General features: G+C 30.9%; 1 long non-coding RNA gene across 1 annotated transcript; it reads right to left on the bottom strand.

Moving 5' to 3' along the window:
- Positions 1 to 8,714: 8,714 nt before the first annotated feature.
- On the bottom strand, positions 8,715 to 10,879 carry LOC149494117 (uncharacterized). The gene is made up of 3 exons (XR_016322232.1): positions 10,557 to 10,879; positions 9,691 to 9,775; positions 8,715 to 8,886 (listed from the first exon to the last, which is right to left on the bottom strand). It is a non-coding gene; the product is annotated as an uncharacterized LOC149494117 (long non-coding RNA).
- Between the last annotated feature and the right edge of the window lie 274 nt (positions 10,880 to 11,153).

The following is an 11,153-nucleotide window of genomic DNA, read 5'->3' as shown; positions in this document are numbered from 1 at the left end:
GCGAGCGCGCAGTGCAAAATCACGAGCGCGTAAAGCACCAAATGAGAGTCAGAGAGTTTCAGGTGAAAGTCGCGAGCGCGTAAATGAAAGTCGCGATCGCGAGCTCTTCATGCAATTCGCGCGCGCGCGTTTTCCAGCCTGCACAGTCTGTACTCTTTTGACCATATCTCTCAATATATAACTCCGATTTGGGTGATTCAAAAACCCATGTAAATCTAACACATAGAGGAACAAATAACTCTTCTATGACACTTCCTAATTCCATCATTAAATGGGGGAAAAATCAAGGTGAAGTTACTGGTACCTTTTCCAGCAAAACTTGTTTCAGCATGAACTCAATATCTACTTCATTTATTTATTTCATCTCATGCTTTTTCACCATTTTTAGTCATCTTACTCAACATGAAACAACATACTTTCTCATTATCAACACACCACACAAATTCTCATGCAAGGAAATTAATTAAACGAAAAGAGATAGCACACCTTCACTCCAAAAAGCTTGAACTCTTCTTTTTAGCTTCCTTTTACCTTTGAGCTCACTTCTCCTATACATAAGAATTCTTATGAATCATCTAAAAATATCACCAAATGATTCAAGTATGAAATTCAAGAAGGTTTACTTACTTGGATAGAATAGAAGTTGAATTAATGCTTGAATCCCATTAAAATCTTCACTACCATTAAAAGTGATGGAGAAAGGAAAGTGGAAGAGGAAAGTAGAGGAAGAAGACGAAGATAAGGATGAAGAAATGAAAATGAATGGAACTCACGGGTACATCTCCAAAATATCATGGATTTTTATGTGAAAATTACCAAATGGTACCTCAAGTGTCAAAATGGTACAACTTAATACCTCAACTTTATATTTTAGTGCAAGCAAGTCCTAATCCTTATACTTTGATCTTTTATTTCCTTCAAGTAAGTCCACTTCTTCTCCTTATTTCAGTTACATCCCATTCTACCCCACTCCGGACTCTAATGGCTCGAATCGGGTTTTGAATCAGCCCGACTCGACTCTAAGCAACGACTCGATTCAATAGAAAAATGGGACGTTACAATAATATTTAGAAAAGGTAAGATATCCACATGCTTAGGACATAGTATACTAAATAAATAATACATTAATATTTCAAATAAATAAACAATCATTTGTAATAAATCATAAATATAAAATAAAAAAATTTTTAATTTCTTATTTCAATGACACAAAAGCAAATTAAAAAAAAAACACTTTATTTTTATTAGTAATAAAAAAAAAACCTTGGTTGATTAGCTTGGTGTAAAGAGTAGTCTCATATAGCAGGAGCCAGGTTACACGGACATGAGACATAAGATACGGGAACGTGCGGATACAAAAATTTTTAAAAAGTAGTACATCCATATGCTTAGGACACATTACAGTAAATAAGTAATACATTAATATTTCAAATAAATAAACAATCATTTATAATAATCATAAACATAAAATAAAAAATACTTAATTTCTTATTTCAATACAATTAGTTAAATTCTCAAAATTATTATCATTATTGAAAAGTATATTAATAGTGTGTATGTATGTTTTTATGTAGGTTATACCATACATGACTTTTGCTATTGCATACCTTATAAAAAGCTTCGCATGATACTTGAGAAGACATATTTTAGCATCACAACTTTTCAGCATATTTTAATAAAATACAATTTAAAATTTTATTATATAATTACTATTTTTGAATGATGTTATAAAATATCATTTCATCTTTTAATATTACCATGCTTATTGTGCATATTATAAGAGAAAAAAAAAAAACAACTATATTTTCAGATAATATCATATAGGAGGAAAAAAACTAAATTAATATTAATAAACAAAAACTATTTTATTTGAAAATAAGAAAGGAATACAAGGGAAAAGAATTTCTATAATTTTCTCTTCAAATTAGAACGAAATAAAAAAAAAAACCATAAAAATAAATTTGTAGAGAAAATTTAATTTTATTTTTCTTTTATACCCAAAAAACATAAGTAACAAAAATTTTTCCGAAAACAAATTTAGTCCCTTTTTTTACTATTCATTAATAAAAAAGATACAAAAATAAATTTAAAAAACACTTCATCACTCGATACGGGAATGCACGTGAAACGAAATTGTTAAAAAAAGTAGGAGATTCACACACTTAAGACATACTACATTAAATAAGCATAATACATTAATATTTCAAATAAATAAATAATGATTTATAATAAATCATAAATATAAAAAATACTTAATTTTTTATTTCAATATAATTAGTTAAATTCTCAAAATTATTATCACTATTGAAAAATACATTAATAATGTGTGTGCATTTTTTGATGCAGGTCATGCTAAGTAAGAGTGTCAAAATGGGTCACGACACGTGAACACAATTTGTCTAACACGTGAAATAAATGGATTAGGGTTGAAGTTAAATGAGTTCATGTCATAAACAAGTCATCTATTTATGACATAAATATAAACGTGTTGTGTCGCGAGTTGACACGCGAGTTAGGTGAGTGACTCGTTTATTTGAGAGTAAAGAGTTAATTTAAGTGTTGGATATAAATACTCCAACTAAAATCTATTTAAATTTTATTATTGTATTACTTTTTTATTTTAATTGTAAATCATAAAGAATTTATACATTTTACGTGTGAAAATTTATTTTTAAATATGATTGGAGTTAAATAGGTTAAAAGTTAAAAATACTATAAGCAGGTTAAATGAGTTGTATATAGGTCAACATATCTACTTAACCTATTTATGATAAGCGGGTTACATAGATTGTATATGGATCAACACGACCCACTTAACCTGTTTATAATATTAAGTGGGTTAAACGTGTCGTATTCGTATTAACCGTCTAATTTCGTATTGTGTTTATGTCGAAATTATAAAATATTATTTAATCATTTAATATTGCTACGCGCAACATGCGGGTTCTAACACTAGTGTATATTTAGAAACAAGCCTTCAAATTATGGCATTGGGGCTAACCTTGAAAACATATGTATAAACGTTGAAATGAAACTGACTCATAATTTTATTTTCAAAATTTTCGAACTTTATTTAAGTTAAAAATTCAGATTTTCGATTAAATTGGCTACAAAACAATTAAACTTCAAGCCCGAATTCAAAGAATTGGGCCCAAGCCTTCAAGCCCAAATTCAAAAAATTGGGCCACATCCAAAAAAACATGTTATGGAAACTCTCGAATCAAGAACTTTCTCAATTATCATTTAAACATTAAAATATTATTACAAATCAATTTAATAAATAAAAAACCACCTAAATCAAGCTTGAATTTGTTGAAAACCAGACTTAAACCGCCTAAAACCATAGAAAATTGAATATAAAGCGATTTAAACCAGATCAAGCCTGGGTTGGACCAAGTCGGAGTACAAAAGCAAGAAAACCATAAAAGTTTTCCTTTTTTTTTTTTCTTGTTTTCTACTTCGCTCCTTCGTGGGGCAGCCCCACCCCGCCACTTCTTTCCCTTTTCCGGCCAAAGGCCATAACTTTCGGCGACACTAAACGGTGCAGTAGCCTCCGGCAGTCAAGTATTGCTTTCCTTCAGTGCGAATCGCTCTCTCTCCAGCCCACTACTTGACTCTTTTCCAGCGAAGTTCACGCCGTTTCCGGTGGTCTCGCAGGCGACCGATGGTTTCGATGAATATTTTCACTCTGTCAATCGTGGTGGCCGAGCTCGCATGATGAAACCACCATGATTGGTGGCGTGGGTGTTGCTGTGGTGGTCGATTCGGCCAACCAAGGCTGAGTCTCTCCAAATTGATAGTATAGTCAAGCTCCCCAAAGAATTCCGAGCATTTTGATATAGTAGAGGTGAGATTTCCGGCGAAATCGACTTTTTAGCCATCATAGATGGCGGCGTCGGCGGAGGTCCGGTGACTGACCGACTGCCTCCCACGCACTGAACTCGAATTCGCAAGCCGATTTTTAATTGATTTAATTTAAGACTTGGATCCTTATTTTCGATATAAATTCCAAAATTTGAATTAATTATTTAATTCAATTAATTTCAATAACATATTAAGTAAGTTGAATATGATTTTTATTAGAGAATATTGTTAGATGAGACTTTGTAGGCTTTAGTATTTGAAGTAGTTAAGCAAAGAATTAGTTATATATATATATATATATATATATATATATATATATATATATATATATATATATATATATATAAATGTTTAATTACTTACATTAATGAGTTTAATTAAAGACATAATAATTATTGATATTGTGATTATGAAATATTAGAAATGGCGACTGAAAATTATTATGAATTGTCCGATGGACAGGCTGTGTAAACTATATTAATGACGTGATGAATAAGATGGATTTTCTATGGGAAACAAGATAGATATAGACACAGTGGTTCTCCTATGGGATAGTACGTGTATTAAGAGATTTTCTTACTCAGTGCTTAGTTTAGTACTTGTTTTATTATTTTAAATATTAGATTTATGCCATACTTTATTGACTTGACTCATTTCATATCATAATTCAAAGGTTAAAAATTGGCGGGATTTACTAATCATTTTCGTTGACATCTTAAAAATTTTTTATAGAACTCCCTTCCTTGGACAATCTACCAACTATTCAATCAATTACTTCTCCGAAATGCTAAAAACAGATTTCTTGATTTTCTTTTATTAATTTAATATATGTTCTTTTTTTTTTTCCTTTTCATTGATTTTATTCTTTCGGTAAACGCCACTATATTAATAACGTGATGAATAAGATGGACCATCCAAATTACAAATGAAATGTTGCCTGATTTTTATCAAAACACTTAGTAAATAGCTAGATTATATATCATTAGCAGGGATAACTACTACAGATATTAGTATTATAAAGCATAAATTGCCAAAGAATCATAAGCTTTATTAAAATTAGTAATTAGAATAAATAAATAACGGAATTGTAGTTATATAGTTTGATAAATTAAGGTAAGCGGCTATAATGACTACGATTAGTTAATGAATGAATGAGAATTAAATTTCTTCAAATTTAAAATCCTTATCTGAAATTTCCTCTCTAGATACTTACCAAGCTTTGGGATGACAAGGCAAAAGCCGAAAATTAGCGATAATAAAGATAGTCCTACTAAGGATAATAATGAACAGTGAGTAGAGTCAGATAATATGAATCACATATGCATTTTGCATTCATACATACATGAGTAATATGATATCTATGTGAAGCACACACATACATATAGTAATGCCAACTGCATTGAATGTATATTTTATATATTGAAATATATAAGATAGTGGATATTTTACTCCGTGTGTATGATGTGAAGTTTTTGTGATTTGATGTGATTTTTTTGTAATGTGATGTGGAGTTAGAATGATGTGAGTCACTCTAGGATGAGAGCACAAGCATGGTGAAAATATCGTCAGTGGGCGATAAACGGGTGAAGTGGCATCCCCATGTACATTCTATGATTTTATGCTCATCGATGATAAAAGAAAAAGGAAAAAGAAAAAGAAAGAACAATGACAAAAGGGAAAAGAAAAGGGAAATAAATGAGCATTAGACGGACGAAACCTGTCAAGCCCAAATGGTAGTGGGCTCCCTGAATGCACTTAACACAAGGATCATAGATTATTTTTCCGGAAATTATGTTAAAGTATGCTTTAGAGGTGAGCATGATCCTTGTTTATAATGGGTGATTCCATTGATTAATATTCACTATTTGATTACTTGAATTGTTGTAACCTATTTGATAAATATGAAATTCATGCTCGTATGTTCATTCACAACTAGTCGAAGGGCTACCGATTGTATAGCATGATTATTATACGTGTGATTATATCGGTGAGAGGGTTACCTAACCCTACTCATTGAGTTTGATACTAATCCTGCCTCTTTATTTATTTTTTTTTTTCGGGATAATATGAGGAGCAGAACTCTAAGGATACAACTAAGTTGATACAAAGATGAAAGAAAAATGCTAACTTATAAATAATGCATACAAATGTAACCATTGTAATTTATAGGGTTTCGCTATTGTATTCCAAATGAGTTATAATTGAATAATATAAATATATATATTAATTATATAAATTGTATTTTTAATACATTTGTGGACTATCGGATTGGATTTTAATTATGGGAATATAATTATTGGGCCTGAGACCACGATTGTGAACAGAATATGAACTTAATTGACTTCGACTTACTATAGACCTAGGAGGGCTTAAGCCTACCCAGACTGTAGTGTCGGTCCTGCCTTGAAAACGGGTCATGACATGAAACATATGCATAGAACGTTAAAAGATATGCATAAAACTTGAAACTCTCGTTTAGAAGGAAAAAAAAAAAAACTTTGAAGCAAAAGCCAAAAGAGCTCCAAACCTTAGAAAATATGCATATAGGCCCGTATTATGGCAAAGTTTTGATTTTTTTTTTTTATATAAATATATTTAGTTGAGTTATTTTCTCAGAGATAATTGTTATTTGCGTTGGTGAAATTAAATTTTTTACTTATTTTTTATTTTCAAATATATATGAATTTACATTTAAATGGCATGTATTATAATATTACTATTTTTAAATACAATATGTTTGAAATATTTATACAACAATAATTTTGGTTAGGCTGAATTTTCTTAAAAAAAGCATGGATTATGTTCATTTTTTTTAATTTTGGACAATTATTATAATTCTTGCAATTGATTATATGAATAATGTTTTTAGATTCTTATCTTTTTGCAACCTCGAACAAAAATTTTTTAAATTAAAAAATAAAGGGAATATTCAATAATAAAATGGTAATAAATAATATAAAACTATTATTCTGAAAATCGAACCAGCTAGTTTGATTGATTTAATTGGAAATTGGTCTAGCCCGGATGGATAATAAAAACAAAGGCTTTGAATACCGGTGTAAACCGGTGAAAATCTGTTTTTCTTCAAAATATATGCCTCATAAAAATCTGAACATATTGATTTTTAATTTTGGACTCCTTTATTTCTAAGCCCCAACTCTCATTTTGTTAATCAAAATTAAGTATATTTGATGGTAATTAATTGATTTTTTTTGTTTAGTATTAAATCTAATATTTTTTATTCTTTTATTTAATATTTTTTTTACTATTTTTTATTCTTTCTAAGCAAAAATTATAAGCAAATAAATTAATTCAAGAATTTATAAGAAAACCTTTCTCACCAAAATTTAGTTCTGGGCGGCGAAGGAGACCACTCAACGGCCATACGCTGCCACGAATTGCCCAACAACTTTTCCATTTTTTATTATTTATTTTTATTTAAAATTGATATTGTTAATGATTTCTTTAATTATTGTATAATTATGTTTAAAATCATTTGTAGCTTCCCAAGGTACTCATTTTTTTAGTTGACCTTCTAATTCAAGTTCAAATTGTCCTTTCCAATTGAATAAAATATCAAAGATTAACAAATTTGAGAATAAGTAGTTTTATTATTTTACAGAGTTATACAGTACTCACTTTGTTACACTTCAACATTTGCTATTTTTAGAAGGATTAAGAAAATGTTTCTAAAATTACACGGTAGAATGTCTAAATTGTACTTTTTAAATGTAAATATAAAAATAAATGACACCTAATAAATATGAATAAAATTAAAAAAAAAATTAATATGGTCTCAAAATTCTAAATGAGCATTTAAAGTAAAACAAGGTAAAATGTCTATTTATTGCTATTAAATGATAGTTTAAAGAATTAAAGTAGTGTTGATTATTTTATTTCAAATTTGCTATTGTTTAGATATTTTCACCAAATTGTTTCTTAATTATAAAAATTAATTAAAAGATAATTTAGTTAATGACCTTTAATTTTTTTTTTTTTTTTAGAATTTAAGCAGTTCAATATTTTTTTTTTTATTTTTATGAAATGTACAATTGCTACAATTAATTACTCCCTCGTATATCCACTAGGTATCATTTAATTATTTAGATATTTTCATCAAATTTAGGCAACTAATAGCTGATTTGCAATGGACTGCATAATTTAAGGTGTTTAGTAAGGATTTTAATCGGTAAATGATAACTAATACAAATTACAATCAGTTGCTAATTATATTAATCAGGGGTGTAAATTAGTCGAGTCAACTTGTGAGCTATTTGAGCTCAAGCCGGCTCGTTTGCTAAATAAAGTGAGCTCGAGTCTGGTGATGTTCAGTTTAAAAAACTCGTCGAGCCTTATCGAGCCTAATAATGTTCAGTTTAAAAACTCATCGTGTAACACCCGCCACCCAGTCCCGAGAGACCCGACGGCGGATGCCACATTCGGTGCCGGAGACACCGGCTTAACTTAACATATAAATCATAAAACTAAAATTATGAATTAGAAGTAACTGAGTATTCACAAGTTTAGCGAGTAAATTTTTTTTTTATTTTTATAATAGCGATTTCATTTCATTTTCCTTGCATTTTTTTTTATATACATTGGGAAAATTCCTACAGAATATTGTAAGAATATCCCTTTAAAAACTGAGCTCGCCAAACATGTGAATACAAAATACTCCCAATTAAACTCTAAACTTCCAACATCTCCAAATAATCTTTATAATTGTCACGACCCATTTCCATGGACCGGACCGGCCCTAGGACCTGGGTGGGCTTAAGGCCCCCGAAGCCCGTAGTAAGCCTAACTTATTTAAATCTCACCTTCTATTCATAATTATAGATTCAGGCCCATTAACTCAAAATGCAGTTCATATATTTAATATGGACTTTTACTATTTATTTACAACCCAACTGGAATACAATTGCGGAACTCTACCTTTATATTTACATCGTTATTTCTATCATTAAAAGTCTTCTACAATAAGTGTCTCAACTCCACAAGGCTTTTATTTCTTTCTATTACCTGAAAAAAAAATAGTAGGCAGGGGTGAGCGCCAAACTCAATGAGTAGGGTTAGATAACCCTCTCACCCCACACAATCACACAGAAGCTAAATATTTTTATCTAGTTACCGTTTAATTATATGATCATGCAGTTTGTCACACAAATGGCAATACAGCAGCAATCACAAGTATCATCACCTTCATATAATCACATCACGTGGAAATTAGTCAGTGGCACCACCTGAAACCCCAACGAGCCGTCCTCACACATGGCTCGCCCTCTCATACATGTGCACCGGGGAGCCGATCCCCCATACGGCCAACTGGTCTAATCCTCACTGACCAGTCCTCTCATTGTTTTTCTATTCTCTCTTTTCTTTTCCATACCCACAGGAGGCAACCCGGTGGTCTCCATCCAATCTAGATCATCAAGTGCTCACAACAGGAGGCCACCCTGCGGGCTACAATCAAATCTAGATTATCAGGTGCGCAACAACAAGAAGCCATCCTGTGGTTTTCCATACAATCCATATCATCAGGTGCACACGGGGGCGCCGATCTCCCATTTTCCCGGCCGACGGTCAATATCATATCATATTCAGGATCCATATCACAGACCGTCCTCACAAACCCATGGTGGTCCACTTCATCCCAATTCCACACAAACAAGGCACAGTATATTCATAGCACAAGTAATCAAACAATTTTTACTATCAACAAATAGTGCATCATAATATGGCACTTCAATAAAATAATGCATGATAACATTTAGCCGTGAATGCATGCATGCAGGCGGATGAAGCGAATTATCTAACACTACTCACATTTCTTTATTGTCCTTTAAAAGGACTGTCTTTATCACTCCATGCTTCCAGCTTTCGTCCTCGCATTTCGAAATTTTATAAACCTCTATAATAAACAATAGAATTCTAAGTAAGAATTTTAAATTTGAAGATTCTATTTTATATTCGTTTACTAGTTTTGGCAGTCATTTAATTCATTTATTAATTTAAACTATATATATATATTTATAGATACAGATATTGGGTTTCCTTATTTATTTATCACTCTAATAATCTTATTCTATATTTTTAATTTCTATAAATAATTTAATCTCTATTAAGTAATTTAATTTCTATAATTAATTTATTTTCTACCGAAATTTCGGCAGCATCTCCCCTAAAATTTAGACTATCTACCTGCTAAAATATCAACAATTTCACAATTATTCAATCCATACGGCCCATCCATCGGGCAATTAATCAAACAACATTTTCCCATCCTCCTTTAATCTCAACATCACCACACAATCCAAATTATACATTACAATAACATTATATTTAAACTACCTTAATTAAATCAACACTAAAATTATAACACTGTTAACTACTCACAATTATCAAATTAAATTAACCAAATTAATTAACTACAAATAATAAAATTAATTTAATTAACTAGCGTTACTAACATGAACTTAACTAAACTAATTGACTACAAGTAATAAAATTAATTTCATTAACTAATATTACTAAATTAATTAACTTCAAATAATAAAATTAATTTAATTAACTAATTTTACTAACATTAACTAAGTCAACTAAAATTATTAAAAGTAAACTAACTAAATTTAAGTAACTATCATTAATAAAATTAAATTCATTAACTAAAATATATTTAAATTAATTTATACCCCAATATAATTTTTTTTGTTGAATTTCTGCTAGATCGGAAATTGCCACGTGTGCCGGATCGGAGAGCAGTGGCTGTCGGTGGTCGGAGGCACGCTGGAGCGGCGGCAGAGGCGCAATCCGGTGGTCAGAGGCTTGCTGGAGCTGCTGCAGTCGCTGGCAGTGACGCAGACCCAGTTGCAGGGAAGAAGAAAAGGGAAAGAAAGAAAGAAAAAGGAAAGAAAGAAAGAAGAAGAAAAAAGAAGAAGAAAAAGAAGAAGAGAGGGAGGTGTGGTGGTGCGGTGGTGGGCTGGAGGTGGCATAGAAATGGTGAGAGTGAAGGAGATAGGCGTTGAAGATAAAGGGAAAAGGATGTTTCTAGATGGTTTGGGTCGAACCGGTTCGATTCGGTTCGATTCGGCCCAAATCTTCGATTTTCAACCGGTTTCGGCTTTTTCAATCGGTTTTCGATTCGATTTCTCATAGTATTCGCACTAAAATATTAATAGCAATTTCCAGGCTGTCGGTTCGTTAAATTAAATTGGAAAATGTTTTGAAAATAAAAATTCGGGGTATTTCAATCTCCCCCCCTTAAGACAATTCGTCCTCGAATTGAATCT

The sequence above is a fragment of the Jatropha curcas genome, chromosome 8, assembly GCF_041381405.1.
Source record: "Jatropha curcas cultivar XTBG-Jc1 chromosome 8, XTBG_Jcur_1.0, whole genome shotgun sequence".
NCBI classification, from domain to species: Eukaryota; Viridiplantae; Streptophyta; class Magnoliopsida; order Malpighiales; family Euphorbiaceae; genus Jatropha; species Jatropha curcas.
The sequence above is the reverse complement of the archived record's forward strand: the minus strand, read 5'-3'. Positions and strand labels throughout refer to the sequence as shown.